The following is an 18,742-nucleotide window of genomic DNA, read 5'->3' on the forward strand; positions in this document are numbered from 1 at the left end:
TGGGAGGACGTTCAGGCATAAAATGTCAAGGGTAAATGGTGACTTGGTGGGATGCACAAACCATTGCTACTCTTTAATAGGAACCGTTCAAGAGGAACGGGTTCTAAACGATTCAAAAATAGAACGTTTTCCAATCTGAAAGCCTTGCTTTCACATGAACGCTACCAAATATTTATGCTTGCACACTGCTATTTGTGATAATATGCGTAAAATATTGATCGGGAACTTTATTTTTTTTGCCAACTGGATCCAACATCCTTCTTGTTATTAAGATATATTCAATTCTTCATCTATTTGAGAATAATTTATTTTGCAAATCCATTCCCTTTTCTTTTACGAACTCGGCCGATCTTAACTACAGGTATGCTAAGTAATGAATATGTGCTGTTATATCTCTATTATTATACCGTCTTTGTACCTATTCGTGTAGTAATCATAGGCGCCGACTCCATGGAGCTTGGGGGGCTCGAGCCCTCGAATGTTAACGATGTGGGGTCAGAGCCCCCAAAATAATTTTGCTTAAGAGGATCTAATGTATTATTTTGCTTCTCTTGTAAAGTTTGCTCTGAATTCTGTCACATCAACTTAACTTTAAATACACATTTGAAATGTTCTAGGCCATCAACTTTGGGTGGCTGAGACCGCTAAGCCATCAATTTGGGGGGCTATGACCAGAGACAGCAAAACACACGACTTATTACTATGTACTAAGTATATAATTATGAGTATTGTTAACATTTTTACTAAAAAGAGTTTCAAAAGAAGATGTGCATGAACTAGGAGAGCGGATGGGACGTTCGGGCTACAAATGGCTCTCACATGACATTCAGAACGAGGTTATTGATATATTTGGGAGATCTGTTTTGCGCTCCGTGGTAGCAGATATTAAAAGTCGGGAATATTTTGCTATTATGGTTGACGGAACTTGTGACATATCCATCCGTGAACAATTGACATTTTGCATTCGAACTATAAATGACAATTTTAATATTTTTTGAGGAATTCATGGGCTTTTACGAGATTCCGAACACTGAGGTCAAAACTTTAAAAAGGGAGGGAGTGAGTCATTCATTAATTTATTTCAGTGATCAGAGCCCCCCCAAGAATTTTCACAAGTCGGCGCCCCTGGTAGTAATAGCAGTATTTATTTAGTTTCATATACTTATTTTAATTTATATGTTATTATTAATAGTCATTATTATTATTATTCCTGGGATACTTGGTTCGGTCCCCCCCCCCCCCCGTGCCTGCCCACAGAGGATTATACTGGTTGTGACTGCAGATGCCAGAACCTGGTTAGTCTGCAAAATGCAGTCCAGGGTATACTACGTCGAAAGGTGACATTTGGCTGTCTCCCTTTATACCCCGAGGTTCCTGAGTTCCAATCCCAGCCTGAATGTTCTTTGTGAGTGTCCCTTCATGTAATTACTAATCCTCATCGTTGCGACCAGTCAAAAAGTTGAGAACGGCAGGAGACGTGTCCTTAAAAGATCTGACCTAGCATGCTTGAGGGCTACGTTCCAACAAGTCTTCCCACCCCCAAAAGATTAAGATCTCGGATACGCCATCGTATCAATGAAGAAGAGGGCGATATGGGTATGAATGAAGCACCCATTAGGGAGAGAGCTGTTTACAGTCTATCGTGGCCGACAGCATCCGAACAGGTGCTCCATCCAGCCACCTTCCATCATCATTATCTCCCGACTCCACTCTCCGTATGCTCGGGATGTGTAATTTACGGCCGCAGCCAAAGACAGCAAATGCAGCGATCGCGAGACTGGAGTAGTTGCTATTTTTATAACGCATTAACGTGCCTTGCTTCGGAGGGAGGGGGTGCTTGGGTGTCTGCTTGGACCGAGAGGGTTCTGTTTTCTCCAGTGTCACCAATGGACAATATTCTGCCTGTTGCTGATACCGAAATCTTCTTCCTCTTTGGAGCTCAGTGTCTTGTCAGCTTCTAAGTTCGATTCTCTCTTATGATCGACAATAACATCTATTGACCCTACCCGATATAGTTTTTCCAGAAAATGCATATCGTGCTTGTCCAATTTCCATACTGCCCGTTATTATTACCCCTGCCGCTTTGACTGCACCGTTTGCACGTCCATGTCCCTGTCATAGTAACCACTAAGCCCCGCGACAGGTTAAATTTGCAGCAGGTTTTATGTATTAATCCACGTGAAAACGGCGCTCAGCATCTTTCGTGTCAGTCTTGCCTCAACCGCTGGGCTGTTCATGTCACAGACAGTGAGAAAATCGGCAGTATTGCAGCGGCACTATATTCTGGCCGCTCGTTTGGGGCTATATATATATACGAGAAGTTGCTGCAAACTTAACCTGTCGCGGGGCTTAGTCAAAAGTGATTTTACTCTTTCTAATTCGTGCCTTATAATACTCCACTTCTCTCTTAGTAAATGTGGAGATCTAAAATTTCCTAAAATTAAAAATCTTTCAAATTTAAATTCAACGAAATGTATTTTTATTGCCCCAAACGTCTGCACAGAAAAAAATGGTTTGGTTGAGCTGTTTGGTTATGCTTTCTGTTTCCGATAATCAAATGTTGCTTGTAATTACTAAAGCATTTTGTTTAAGAATACCAAAAAATTTGATCAGAAGAAATATGGTATTCGTAAACAAAATGATACATATGTAAGTAAAGAGAAACAAGACGTTTGGTTAAATTTACTATATGTGCGTAAGCGTGCTTTCAAATTTGAAATAACGATTATCTAGTTTCGTCGAGTGTAGTATGAAAGTCCTTTTGTCGAAAATTGAAACTCATGTAGATAGATAATTACTCAAAGCGAGTCTTTATGTTATTGTGTAACCTAATATTCTGAAAAAAAAAAGCTCAGAATATACATACTTTATACTGAGTTTCCTACACCGGCCGCTAGATGGTTCTACTAAAATGTGTAGAAGAAACATAAGTTTTTGTACAACAAATAACGGTACGTTTGATTGCAATCATAGAAAAATTGTGCTTTAACACTCTTCGAAAGATGTGTGAACATTAAAGCTACTAATTAAAGAAGAAAATGTACTGCAGTAAATAAAAGTGAATCTTCCCTCAGCAACCTTTTGATCCCAGAGTAAGTATATAACTAGGAGCTACGTGTGGCGAAAAAAAGTAAACACACTCCAAAGTGTTAGTTCATGTGAATTTTCTATTCTGAATGTGTATTTTGAGATCAGTTAGTTTGTACAAACTATCCACCCTAGCTAAATTTAGCCAGATTATAAATAATTTATCAATTCTTTGGCGTTGGGTAATTTTGACTAAATTATTTGGTTTTCATAAACAAATGGACTACATTTTGTTAGATTTACCAAAATAATATTTGGTTTTGGTAACCAAAAAATTGTTTGCGGCAAACAAACAGAACTTGACCTAATATTTTGGCACTGGTGAACAATTGTTTGGTTGATGCCTATTTAAACAAACTATTTGTTCACCACTACCATTTTTTTGGTTAATCCAAACAAACATGTTTCTCTGTGTGTCTATTTAAAAACAAATCACAGCTGCTTAAGGTTCTATGTGAACCAATAAATTATAAAAAAATCCAATCCGCTATTGGTATTATGTCTCAATCCCCCCAGCCTCAACCATGCCAGCCATTTTACTTCCTTCTATTATTTTGGAGCTATTTTCCACAGAGATCTGTTCTTGCATTCAAGTAAACTGTTCGAGTGTTGGTAAGTTTTGTTAATTTTAAACAAAATGACCAGATATGGCCAGTATCATCCAAGGAATAATCTTGGTTAACAATAATTGAGCCAGTCACACGAACAACATTCTGTATCCAACAAAATCCAAATGCCACAGAAAAAATAAAACAATAATTCATTAATTTGCTTTCTCTTATCCTCAAATAGAATGTTCCACGGTGCAGAAAACTCTTCTACCATAACACTTATTTTTTCAACTGAATGCCTCTGTCGTGTTTGTCGGCAAAACTGTTGGTTACAATGACCGATTCAATTGGTTTAAGATTATCTTATCTACGAAACTGACACAAATGTCTATGCAACAGCAAACGACACAAAGATGAACTTTAATGTTCTAGAAGGAATTCTCAACAAATACGAGGGAAAATCGAAAAGGAAGTTACACCCTAGCCTTGTTCCTGCATTAAAAGGGATACAATAATCACGCTTGGTGGAAAGACTGTACGGAATGTTTTCTCCCGACACCCAAAGCATCAGTGCTGCAGCTGGTTTAGATCTCTCGCCACGAAAACAGTCCGGTCAAGGTCACGCCACCCACCTACAGTGTTGCCATGAGTAGGGCTTGGAAGTTGAGGAAAAATCCTTCTTTTTCCTAGTGTCCGAAGACGAGGCCCAAGTAATATATGTTCATTTTGAGCGATTGTAGGCCAGAAAAAGGTGGGTTTTATTTGTCCTTTTTTGCCCTTTTCGGCGTTTTTTGGCTTATTGGTCCTTTCTTAGCCTTTTTTAGATCTTAACGGCTTTTTTTTTGCAACTTCACCTCCTTTCGACTACGTTTTTACTGCCCATTCTCAATTCGAATCATCATCAGTACATCACCTCTTAAACATCCTTTCTGTAGTAAAGAAATAAAAAAAGGAAAGAAAGAAATATATTTGAACCATCCCTGAAACGAGAGAAAAACATTTTTGGACGACTGAAATAGGATCCGAAGTCCTATTTCTGTAACCCTAGTGTGGTTAGGCCAAGAATGATTCTTCAAATATGATTTTTGAAATTATGTTAATCTAAAAAATATATAATGTCTGAAAGAAGATGCATTTCATTCATATAGTTTTTTCGCACTGTGTGTTCCATACCACCAGAATTTTGATTTTTTTTTCATTAAATATGTTATTAAAACTGAAGTTATTAATTAATTTGGATCACATTTATACGTCCTTTTTTCCGTTTTTAGGTCCCTTTTTTATATTTTTAGGTCTTTTTATAGGTTGTCTTTTTTTTGCCAATTTATAGGTCTTCAACTTCCGAGCCTACCAATGAGTAACAATTTCAACCGACGAAATCAACCGGACACGTACAACGCCCGAAGTGTCGACTGAGCAGCTTAGAAGAAGTGTTTCAACCCTCCGGAGGGCCAGGGGTGTGGAGGAGGTAAGGGGAAGCTACGACCTTGACTGGACTTTTTTCGTGGCGAAAGCTATAATATGTGTGAGTATGGCACTTTGTATTGAGATGGCGCCCGACATTGAGGTGCGCTCTGTCGTCCGATTTTTGTTGTCACAAAAGCATAATCGGAGCGAAATCTATCGCCAAATTGTCAAGGTATATGGTGAGAATGCGATCTGACGCCCCATGATCACGAAATGGTGCCAGATGTTCGAAGACGGAAGAACGAACGTGAACGATGAACCACGTGTCGGGGGCCAGCAACTCCGAACACTCTCGACGACGCGGACCTAGGCATATGAAAAGGAATAAGAAAGATAAAATCTGTGTAGGAACATGGAATATCATGACTATGCTAAAACCGGGAAAAATGCAAGAAATAGCTGACCAAGTCTTAGCAACAAAGTTGCAGATAGTCGCATTACAGGAAGTAAGATGGAAAGGGCAAGGAGAAATCAAGAAAGACAAATACTCTGTGTATTACAGTTGTAAAGAAACTACGGGTCAGCAAAAAGAGAAAAAGAGAGAAATGGTAAAAAATGTACTAGGGTTTGAACCGTGCAGTGAAAGAATATCTAAACTTAGAGTGAAGGGAAGGTTCTGTAATGTGACATTTATAAACGTGTACGCTCCAACAGAAGAGAAAGATGATGACATTAAAGATAAGTTTTATGAAGAACTACAAGTAGTGCAAGATAAAACCCCGAGACATGACCTGATAGTCCTGTTGGGAGATTTAAATGCAAGAATAGGAAAAGAGGTTGCATATAAAGAAGTAACACGTAAACATACATTGCATGAGATAACCAATAATAATGGAGAATTAGTGTGCAACTATGCTATTGCAAATAATATGACTGTAATGAGTACACAGTATGAACATAAAAAGATACATAAAGGTACCTGGGTGTCCCCAGATGGGAAAACTACCAACCAAATTGACCATGTTTTAGTAAACGAACATAAAAAGGAAATGGTGCAGGATGTAAAAACAATGAGGGGTCTGAATTGTGATTCGGATCATTTTTTGGTCAAGGCAGTAATTAAACAGAAATTAGTACCAGTACGAAAAGATATTCCAAGACAACAGATAAAATGGAATAAAAGCAATATGCATAGTAAAGCAATTCTGAAACAATATAGAAAAAAAATGAGCCAAAATTTGGAAAACTTTATTGATACCCAAGATATAAATGAAAATTGGAAACAACTCAAAGAAGTCATTCTGAAAATAGCAACTGAAGTAATACAAAAGCAAGATGGAAAACCAAGGAATGAATGGTGGGATGATGAATGTAAAATGGTAATAAATCAGAAAAATGTTGCACGACAAAGATGTTTACAGAGACACACAAGGGCAAATTGTGAAGAATATGAGGAAAAAAGGAGAATTGCCAACAATGTATGCAGAAAGAAGAAAAAAGAATGGATAAATGATAGAATCAAAGAGATTGAGGAATACCATAGAAGAAAGGATTCAAGAAATTTTTTTAAGGCTGTGACATCTCATGTAGGGAACTACACTCATGCAACTTCATTATGTAAAGATGCAGCTGGAGAATTAATATCTGAGAAAGAAAAAGTATTACTCCGTTGGAAAGAGTACTTTCAGGAATTATTAAATTGGGAAGATGAAATATCCGAAAAATTGGAAAATGATACTGAAACTCCAATACCAACATATGAGGAGGTAAATAAAATCATAAAATCCTTAAAAATGAATAAGTCACCTGGTTCAGATAATATCACAGCAGAACTGATAAGACATGGAGGTTATATGATAAGGAATAAAATTTATAATTTGATACTCAACATATGGAATAAAGAGGAAATGCCACAAGAATGGCTACATGGTATCATTTGCCCAATCTTTAAAAAAGGAGACAGGTTGCAGTGTAATAACTACAGACCAATTAAGATTTTGAATGTCGCATACAAAATCTTTGCAATTCTTCTACAAAATAGAATCTCCGAAATTACAGAAAACAAATTGGGCGAATATCAAATGGAATTTAGACCAAATAGATCTACAGTTGACAATATATTCATACTGCGACAAATATATGAAAAATGTTATGAATATAATATTGAATTGCATAACATATTTATCGATTTTGTGCAAGCATTTGACTCAGTAAATAGAAATATAATTCCTACATGTCTAAAGAAAATTAATGTTCCAAACAAACTAATAAGATTAATAAAGATGACATTACAAAACACTACAGCAGTAGTAAAAGGAAACAATGGTTTTAGTCAGAAATTTGCAATAAATAGAGGAGTAAAACAAGGGGACCCATTATCAGCAATTTTATTTAGCTTTGGTTTGATTTTGGTTTGATTTGGTCTTTTAAGTCCACTTTATGCGCAGTAAGGCTAATCGGGACTGGACCTACAGTTTAAAGTGGAATCCGAACCACTTGTGACTCCACCGGGTATCGAACCCGGGACCCCTTGATTACAAGGCAATGACGCTACCACTGCGCCATGGGGGAGGCCCATTTTATTTAGCATAGTCATGGATGAAATAATTCAGAAGTTGGAAATCAGAGGAAACATTTCAACAAGATTAAGACAGGTCTGTGCATATGCAGACGACATAGTAATTACTACAAGAACTAAGCAATCAATGGTGGACTCACTAGTGAGACTAAAGCAACAGGCAATGAAATATGGATTAATAGTGAACGAAAAAAAGACAAAATATATGAGGTGTACAAGAAGAAAAATCCAACAACAAAAAGAGGATATAGATACAATGCACATAGAGCAGGTACAGTCATTTAAATATCTCGGGTCAATAGTAAATGGAAACAATGAAATCGAAGAAGAAATTAAAGAAAGGATTGCAGCTGGAAACAGAGCATTTTATGCAAATAAGAGGATATTTCAATCCAAACTAGTTACCAGAAAAATAAAATTAAAGCTGTATAAATCCATAATAAGACCTGTGGTAACATATGGCTGTGAAACCTGGCTGCTGAAAGAAGATATAATTCGAAAACTAATGATATTTGAAAGAACGATATTAAGGAAAATATATGGCCCAACGAGACAATCTAATAATATATGGCGAATAAAAACAAACGAAGAGCTTGAAATATTAATAAAGAGTAATAATATAAGAAGATTTATCAAAACACAAAGATTGAGCTGGTTGGGTCATATTGAAAGAATGCCCGAAGAAAGAATTGTGAAACAAATTTACAATTGGAGACCTATTGCTACAAGATCACAAGGAAGGCCCAAAACCAGATGGATAGACGATGTCAGAAATGACATAAGAAAACTGAAGATACAGAACTGGAAGAAATGTGTGTTGAGTAGAGAAGAGTGGAAGGATGTAATTGAGCAGGCCAAAGCCCATAAAGAGCTGTAGCGCCTTATAAGAAGTAGAAGAAATATTGGATGACATTTATACGTCCTTTTTTTCGTTTTTAGGTTCTTTCTTTATATTTTTAGGTCTTTTTATAGGTATTTTTTTTGCCAATTTATAGGTCTTCAACTTCCGAGTCCTACCAATGAGTAACAATTTCAACCGACGAAATCAACCGGACACGTACAACGCCCGAAGTGTCTACTGAGCAGCTTAAAAGAAGTGTGGCAACCCTCCGGATGCCAGAGGTGTGGAGGAGGCAAGGAGAAGCTACGACCTTGACTGGACTGTTTTCGTGGCGAAAGCTATAATATGTGTGAGTATGGCACTTTGTATTGAGATGGCGCCCGACATTGAGGTGCGCTCTGTCGTCCGATTTTTGTTGTCACAAAAGCATGATCGGAGTGAAATCCATCGCCAAATTGTCAAGTGTATGGTGAGAAATCGATGTCACGCCCCATGATCGCGAAATGGTACCAGATGTTCGAAGACGGAAGAACGAACGTGAACGATGAACCACGTGTCGGGTGGCCAGCAATTGTGAACACTATCGACGACGCGGAGCGCGTGAATGTAATCATTCTTGTCAACTGTTTGGTGAAAATTAAAGAGATTGCAAGTGAACTGAACCCTGTGACTACCACCTTTTCGTTCCTCTCAAACAATACCTAGGGGGGTTACGGTTTCGCGTCAGAAGAGGAAGTGCAGGAAGCAGTGTCGAAGCGGTTGAAATAAATTGGACGAAATTTTTACAAACAAGTAATCGAAAAACTGGCTACACGATACCAAAAGTGCTTAGAATATTTTGGTAACTATGTCGAAAAAGTAAAATGTTCATATGCTTTTGTCCAATATTTTTTTTCTTTTCAATGTGTTTTGTTTGTTTTATACAGAGGGTGTAACTTACTTTTTGATTTACCCTCGTATAATTAATTTCTCAAAATTTTTGAATATCGTGGCTGTTTTCGAAACGAAGAAATTTTGAAAAACGATTTTGCTTCCCCAGGTCAATGGTTCAGCCCTGTCTTATTGGGCCCATTGAGACAGGACTTGCTCCTACGATCTGGTGTTCCAGGTTGACCCAGGAAGCACTTCTGAGGCATGCCTCACCAGCTGCAGCTATTGCGGGCCGCTACGGTGGTGTGGGGGTGTAATACGAGATGCTCACGTGCTCAGAAGAAGGATAACGTTTCACCCTTTCAAAGCACCGGCCTCAAGAATCCTGCCACATCTGGGATAAGTTTTTATAGAGAGGCGTAACCTCGGATGCTGTAATGTGTTTGGCAAGGTTAGGGATGGATCAATAACAAGGGTGAATGAATGATGAAAGCAGGGCAATAACGAGGTAATATAAGGGAAAAGGAATGGAAAGGAAGTCAGAAAAAAAAAGAGATCCATGAATAACTGGAATGGCAGCGGCGTAACCACCGGATGGGCGAAAGGAGGCTGTAGCCCATGACAAGGGAAATTTTAAGAATCAGTTATGTACAGAAAGAATGTTTGATGCATTTAACCAGTGGCGGCTCATGCTACTTATTGTTAGGAGTGCTGCATTCATAAAAGAAAAAAATACCTTAACTATTTGAAGATGAACTACATGCGGTGGTCTTTCATTGAATTATTCATTTTTACTTGTACGATCTACCATTCAGAACACCAGATTATATAACTTACTGCCAAAAAACAAATAACTCTTTGAATCGATTCGAAGACTTATACAATCACGCACGTACTGACAAGCGAAACGGACGCGTTATTTGGCAGGCCACTGTTTCTCTCGGTAATCGCATGTTTATGTGCGGTGTCCGCCGTCATATTGTGAGAGGTTTCGATTTCTACCACTTGGCACCGCCACCGTACATTGGACTGCGTTAAATACAGCCCGCGTTTTAGCATTACAAGGGCCTAGCAGGGAGGGAAGTGGAAGCAGTGCTTACGTTAGAGTTAAGTAAATACTGGCAGTCCCCGAGGGGGAAGTGGCTTCATATACCAGTTTGCCTTTTGTCGGACGCCAAGTGAATTTGAAAGCTCCACACAGCGCAACGGGACGCAGTAAGATAGCGGAAGTATAAATATTTAATTTTTGCACTAATGGCAACAAAATATAATTTGTTTGGGGGTGGGGGGCTGCAGTCCTGCAGCCCCCTTCATCGGCCGTCATTGTATTTAACCAGAAAACAGAGGGTGGTAACCAAATATTTGCTTAACCTATTATTCGTCAGCACCATTTCTTTGATAATTCTAACCCCATCTAGCCACTAGGTTTAGAATTTGCTAAATAATTCAGTCAAAATTACCAATTTATAGTTATGCCTCCCCGGTGGAGTTGTGCAGCCGTGATCTAGTCGGTATGGCGTCTGACTGTCACGAGGGAGACCCGAGTTCGATTCCCTGGGTGTGTGATTTTAGGTGGGAATTTTCCCACCATTGTCCCTGCATAAAACCGGCTCTAGAATTCCTGGAGGCACCCCCTGGGGGTAAAGGCGGACGGAGTGTGGTGCTGATCGCATCACCTCAAAATAAGAGACGGCGAGATCGAGAATGTGCGGGAACTTTGCCTTTACCTCGGCGCAGGCGTCGTGGTAACATAGGGTTCCCGGGTTCGATGCACGGTGGAGGCACATAGAAGTTCGGAGCCACTTTAAACTATATGTCCAGTTCCGATTAACTTATCTGTGCATAAAGTGGACTTAAAACAAAATTCAAACCAATTTATAGTTACCAAAAAGTTCAATGGAACGTTTTACATTAATGGAAAGAAATAAGTTTGCTGTGTGTAGTAGATGAAGAATCGCGCACACGCACATTGAGTCAGAGAGAGTGGGGGGAGCAAGGTCTTTCTTTCGTAGGCGTATTTTTATATTAACATTGTGTAATCATAATCATACATTAAACAATATTTTTACGCAGTGCAATTACATCGAAGTTAGTAACAACAAAAGGGTCATGACCATTCGTGTGGTGCAAAAGTGAAAAAAAGGAACAACTAAACCAGTCACAAAGCAGATGTCTTGCTATGACAAGAAACCCACGGATGGTCACACATGAACCAACGGAGTGCATTTAATCGACCACAGGTGTTGTAGACAACGACCAAGCATGTACTGTCCCAACTATTTCAGTGGAGTTCACTCCCCCTGCGTGCCAATTTCACACACCTCTGCTCTGCAAGTGGCTGCGTAAATTGTCGATGTTACCCTCTGATCGTGGGTGTCCAACGCTAGTCTTCGTACCACTGAGGTGCCAGGTGTATATCATCGAGCCTTGTCGTTTATAGGGTCTCGACAAGTCAGCTTGGGAGTTTTGCTTTACGTCATGTTACATATGGAGTTTTGCGGTTCAAGGCGCACCAGGACTCTTTGTCCATTTTATTGCCTTCATTCACCTCACCTGATAATTCTCGACCAATGACAGGGAGGACCGTATGAGAGAAACGAGTGTGGAGAAGAGCCGAGGTGTCGACAGAAAAGTTCCTTCAGATGGGCCCTGCTCAGGTGGTCATGGCTAAATCTAAATCCACAAAAATCCGTCTCTCTCTATCGTCTTTCTTCCTCTATTTGTTTATCCATCTTGCTCCTATTCTTTCTTCGTTTTTCTATTTTGATCTTTTTCTCTCATTCATTTATTTATCTTTTCTACTCTCTCTATCTCTCTCTGCTCCTTTCCTTTCGTATTCTTTTTTTTTGCTTTGCCTATTCTTTTTATCCTCTGTGCTCGTTTCCTTATTTTCTTCTTTCATTCTCTCTTTTCTTTATATTTTTCTATCCTTTCTATCTCTTTTTGGTCCTTTTTTCTTTCTTCTCTCTGCTTGCTTCCTTTATTTCTCTTTCTCTTCTACTATTCATTCTCTCCTCTGCTCGTTTTTTCCTCCCTCATTTTTCTGTATCCTTTTCGTTCCATGCTCATGAAAGAGTATGAATTTCTATCACTTTTAACTTGTGAAATATCTGTGAAACTAAGCGCTCAATAGAAAAAAATGTTTCTACAAAAGTTGTTTATTTTTGTAAGAGGAGTAAAAATATGAAACAAAAAGAATGGTTTCCCTTTAAAAAAAAATTGACACCTTCAAATGGCATTGAGAGCGTCCGCCTACTACACGTACATATTGAAATTCACTTTCCCCCTTAAAGTCAATTAACTTTTATTTGAAACATTTCTTTCGCAAACGCTTCGTTTGTGAGATATTTCGCATTATCAACTTAAATGGTCCACCCCGTATACTTATCTTTATATTTCTGTCTCTACCCTTATTTATCTTCCTCTCTCTTATTTTCATGCCATCTCTATCCTCCTTTTTTGAAAGTTTGTTTTCCTTTCCCCACTTGTCATTGTTAATTGTGGCGTTTTGGAAGAAGTTTGTTGCTTTAAGTTCGCTTTTACGTCATGTTCCAACTCTGTGAGAGTACTATTCTACGCTATATTGCGAATCCTGAAGCCCAGACACTAAGATGCAGAAGAAATATTGATTACTAAATGTGCATTAAATTAAATAGAAACACCACCTAAACGCTGAAACCTAGTGTTGAATATTGTCGTACAAAGTTTAAATTTTAGTGTTGTTTTCGCCAGGTAGACAAATTCATATCAGTAATCTTTTTCTATCAAATTGAGCCTTTTTCCATTTAACATAGGTCCCAAATATTTTATTCCTGCGTTTGATGTACGTTTCATTGTCTACGAACATGAGTTAACAGAAATAATATTCATTTTTTACTCTTATTTTGTGATTGCTAATTTCAATTTTTTAAAGGTGAAATAATTTTAAACAATCTCACTTCCATGACGAGTAAAGAATTACCCACTACATTTTTTTCACTCCAACACTAAAGGATATGTGACATAGTTCAGATCTTTGATCACCCTAAGCGACTGCGTTAAATTTCAAGGATTGATTATTTGATATCGTTCAAATCGTAATCATAAATCGTTTTATGCTCAGTCTAATCGCAACTGGACGTACAGTTTAAAATGTGATCCCACAATCACTATGAAATGTGCCTACATCGTGAATCGAACACGGAACTCCTGGACGGTAACGGATACCGCGTTTTGGCTAAAGCAGGTCGCTGGAAAATTCTATAGTTTCCGTGTGACTCACCCTTCTTGCAGACAAAATTCTCAAAAGTGTCTGGCGTTGGTCCAGGCATCCTGACAGCTTAACTCGGCCTTCCATAAGATCTCATTAGAGCAGGATATGCTCCCGGCCACTACACGGAGATGAATCTTCCCTTCTTCCCCTTTTTTCCTACGGGGAGAGGGGAGACGTCACGTGGCAGACCAACGAGGGAACAGGAAGTCAAATTGGCCAGCTTCGGATGTTTGGGACAGGGGCCAAAAAGACAGCATAAATTGTATGAGCGAAGACGACCCACGACAATTTTTCCACGCATCTCTCTGGCACTACCTGTTTCGTACAGTCGGAAGAGAAAGTGGGTTGCATACGCTAAATAACGTCAGAGCTTCCCGAGCTATTATTTGGGCTGACATGGACAACAAGATTACTTTTGTTCAAACTGCAATTACAATATATAAATTAGAATATTTGAAATTAATTTACCTTTAAATCTTCTTGTACAGGATATGTTCAACGTAGTTGGAATACGGTTATGGGATGAACAAATGAATGAATATGAATATCTATTTATTTACGTGTCTAATAGAATACAACAGGTGTGAACCCGTTTACAGTATTCAATATACGTAAAAGTAGTAGCTACATAAAGAGTACATGAGGAATAACACTAATCTACGTGTATATGGGTAATAATGTACATAGAACCTGTAGTATGGGCGTCGGGGGGGAGGGCGGTCGAATGGGTCGGTGGACCCCGTGGAAATAGACATTGTTCATTTAAATAAGAAAGTCGAAAGTTTGTTACTCTTATTGTTAAGAACAGAAATAAAGTTCATTTAGTTAGTATTAGAACAGAGCAATCAAAGTAAAAATGCATTGAGTGAAAAATACAGGAACACGATTATATTCTACCATTTCATCCAAAGAACAAGTGGTTTTACAGTTTTCAAAATTATAATAATTACAGTTGTAGATGAGACGTCACACAACACACTTTATTAAAATAAATAATCGCCCTAAAATTTAAAGCCTTTTCTTGAACGAGACGTGCAAAAGTTAATATCAAAATGCATTCAGATACTAACTGCATAAAATGCAAAAGAAATAATGGAAAATAGTTGTGCTGGTATTCACTCGTTTGGTGGATCGAGTCTCCCCATTTATATAATAATAGTTATTATTATTATTTCGAATAAAATTTATTTTTGTTATTTTATATTAATTATTGCATAATAACATTTATAATCGTGGTAATAATTCTTATTATTTATCTACTATTCAACTTTTATCATTTGCCCGACCCACCCTGCAAAAATTTCTGGCGACGCCATGACCTGTAGTTAATTGATATCCTAGAAAGTATACATACAGTATATAAATTGCAAACAAACCAGTGCTGGAAGCGTTGATACAGACAACAATGCCTACATTTCGTCGTCCACACTTTGAATAGGTTTGAAGGCTTCAATAAGCATGTGAAATATACATCTAATTTTGGTTCTCTTTCGGAGCATCTATTGTATTTAACACATTCTCCTAATAGGCGATTTGTTTGTAATGTTTGACTTTGTGTTGCTACAGTAAAAGAGGCCCCCTTTCGGGGCGTTTCTTGGAGATATAAACACGTATGTTTATTTGTTCTAGTAGATGTTGTACCTGGAAATTATTGTTCATAATTTTGTACAGGAAAAAGAGCAACTGTATATTCCTTCTTTGCTGAGAGAAGACTGCAGTGTTTGCAGAGGGAAGTGTATAATTCGTATCGGGAATATCGTAAATGTGTCTGTGTCTTTGACGTACCTTACGAATTTAGAGTGTAGCATTTCTATTTTCCGCATATATTTTTTCTTCTGAGGAGCCCATATTTCTGCCGCATATTCTACTTCGGTAAGGACTAAACATTAAATATTATTTTAATGTATAATGAATGATGTACGCGAGTTTGATTTTATATTATACAACAATTTAATCCATGTCTAAAACTTTATACAATTCCATACTTGATACCAAAATCAACAAAACAATTGAACGTTTACAGACAAATATATTATAACATTCTAGACGTTTCACAATCTATCTTCTGCACTCATTTACGACTCTCTCAATATATGTTGCAAATATAGTGCAGCAGAGAGGGGATTTCGCTCTAGCGCCAAATAGTTCGCACGGACGACGCTAGATAGCGTACGGAATTGAGAGCTTTTTTGCTCGAACAGGCAAAACAAGCGGTATATCCTCGAAGCGCAGCAGTGCATGTATAACCGTAATTTGTCTGTGGTAGTGGAGCCTAGGGTGCGAAATCATTGCAGATTGGTGGGGGGAAGGAGCAGACAGACGCGCGCGCACACACACATACACACACACACACACACACACAAACTCTCTCTATATATAGTCATTAAATATGAGCCAATTATTAAGTAATCAAATTATATTATAATATATACACAATATATTATATCCGCTGTCCTTCATTTAAAATTCGATTGCAAATTGAACATGACCAATGATTTGTGTGACTAAGGTGGAAGGGGCAAAAGTTAAGAGACATTAAGAAGATAATTGTTTCCTACATAAAATTCACATCTAAATGCTATTACGTGTTTTATTAATATATTTATATATTTTGCGGTAGCTGACGAAAGGCGATGAGAAATGAAGAAGAAATAATAAGTCGGACTAATTTCTGTGTTCTGGAGATTGCAAGGTTCAGTGAACTTAGAGATGAGGCTCTTTGTTGCCTGTTTTTGTGTATGTTTTCGATATTATTCCAGTAAAGTATATTCGACTCCCAAACTAATTGTTTAAGTTTGTCGTTAGAACAAAAACCCTCCCCCCGGAAAAGTTTGGTGGGGGGATTTCAGGACAAGATCGTTGGTGGGGGGGAATTTCTCATCCCCCCCCCCGGGATTTCGACCCTGGAGCCTCAAATATGGGTCGTGAAGTGAAGTACTCAATGAAATTGAAACTTAAGTGAACATGTTAAAATGAAGTTAGTCTCTCTTACCAATACACAATGATATATGACAATGAAACAGATGATTGTGGGCTGAAACTACAAAGGCTGATTTGGCCTCAGTGTTCGGAATCTCATAAAAGCCCATGAATTCCTCAAAAATATCAAAATTTTTGTTCACAGTTCTAATGCAGAATATTAATTGTCCACGGATGGATGTGTCACAAGTTTCGTCAACCATAATAGCAAAATATTCCCGACTTTTAATATCTGCTACCACGGAGCGCAAAACAGATCTCCCTAATATCACAATGATCTCGTTCTGAATGTCATGTGAGAGACATTTGTAGCCCAAACGTCCCATCCATAACCCTAGTTCATACACATCGTCTTTTGAAACTTTTTTTAGTAAAAATTTTAACAATACTCATAATTACATACTTAGTATATAGTAATAAGTCATTTGTTTTGCTGTCTCTGGTCATAGCCCCCCCCTCAAAGTTGATGCTTTAGCGGTCTCAGCCCCCCACATTGATGGTCTAGAACATTTCAAATGTGTATTTAAAGTTAAGTTAGTGGCCGCGGTGGCTCAGTCGGTAACGCGTCTGACTACCATGCTCAATGTCCCGGGTTCGATCCCCGGCCGGTTCAAATCCGGGAACTTTTCTAACGGAAAAGCGGCCCCAGCGTCCCCCTGGGGGGGTAAGGGCGGTCAGGGGCGTGATGCTGATCACATCACTCCCACTCACGACCGGATCAAGAAAGTGTGGGGCGTTACCCCCGCACCCCCTATACGCCTTCATGGCGTGGTGCTAAGCACAGGGGAACACTTTACCTTTTTTTATTTAAAGTTAAGTTCATGTGGCAGAATTCAAAGTAAACTTTACAAGAGACGCAAAATAATACATTAGATCCTCTTAAGCAAAATTATTAGAGGAGCTCTGCCCCACATTGTTAACACTGGGGGGCTCGAGTCCCCCCAAGCCCCATGGAGTCGGCGCCTATGCATGCAGGACTCGAGTTCCAAACGTGACTTTTGGGTCGAATGTAACGAAATCATTACCATCAATCCCTCACCATCAAAATCTTAAAGAGTTCCCATCATGTGAAATTTTTATACGATTGAACTCTTGATATTGCAACCGTAGAAAACGTAACCACGACAAGTGACAATGCCTTTGCAACATCATTAACGCATTAGAGGGCGCGGGGAAGCTGAGGGGGCAGTATCCTGACATACCAGGAGAGGGTCTCGCACGAGGAGGTAAATATTCTTCAACATTGCCTTTCACATACCCTCAAAAATGCCATCTCACGTGGTACTCGGAGTCCATTTCTTGGTGACAGGTAATAGCTGTGCGTGTATTATTATAAGCTGACGCGTTGGTCCAAGGAAATTTTTTCGTAAGAGCGACCTGCAGTGTTTCCATCCCACCAATAAAAAGTTTCCCTTTTGTAGCCAAGGATGATATTATGTTGTTGTTGTTAATGATAATTTAGTTTGTTTTACGTCGCTTTTTGTTGGGTTGCTAATAGCGACGATGAGTATGAATGATGATGAGATGAAATAGATGAAGGGACAATCACCATCACATTTCGACGACATAAAGCAAATCTTCACAGTGGTTCCGGGTTCGATACCCGGTGGAGGCGCATAGTGGTTCGAATCTCACCTAAAATTGTAGGTCCAGTCCCGGTTAGCCATACTGTGCATAAAGTGGACTTTAAACACCAACTCAATCAATAAATAAATTTCTCACGGTGGATTATACTGGCTGTGGGCCCAGGCGCCTTCTGCTCTCTTTCAGCTAATAATAACCAATACTTAATATATTGTTTAATAGCTATATCTTGATAATTCACGCAGAACTCAAAATGCATCAAAGTTGATGCATTTTAGTGCATCAATTCGTATCCGATCTGTTCAATTGATGCATTTATTGTGCTGCCAGAGTTTCGCTTTAAAATGTTCAAAAATGACATCAGAATATAAAAAAATACGTGTTATGTAATCACAAAATAGATTTTTCCAAATACAGGGTGTACACAAATGAATGGTGCGGTTATAAATGTCAATAAAAAAAATATTTTTCAACTTACGTGGTTGCAGCAAACACTGTTAGAAGCGGACCAGTTTTTGATATGTGAGTTACAATCCTTTAGTGTGGGCTCTCCCGGTCACACGACACACATCAACGCGGTAATCTAACTCGTT

This window comes from Lepisma saccharinum, chromosome 17 (genome assembly GCF_977018435.1).
Source record: "Lepisma saccharinum chromosome 17, izLepSacc3.1, whole genome shotgun sequence".
Classification (NCBI taxonomy): Eukaryota; Metazoa; Arthropoda; class Insecta; order Zygentoma; family Lepismatidae; genus Lepisma; species Lepisma saccharinum.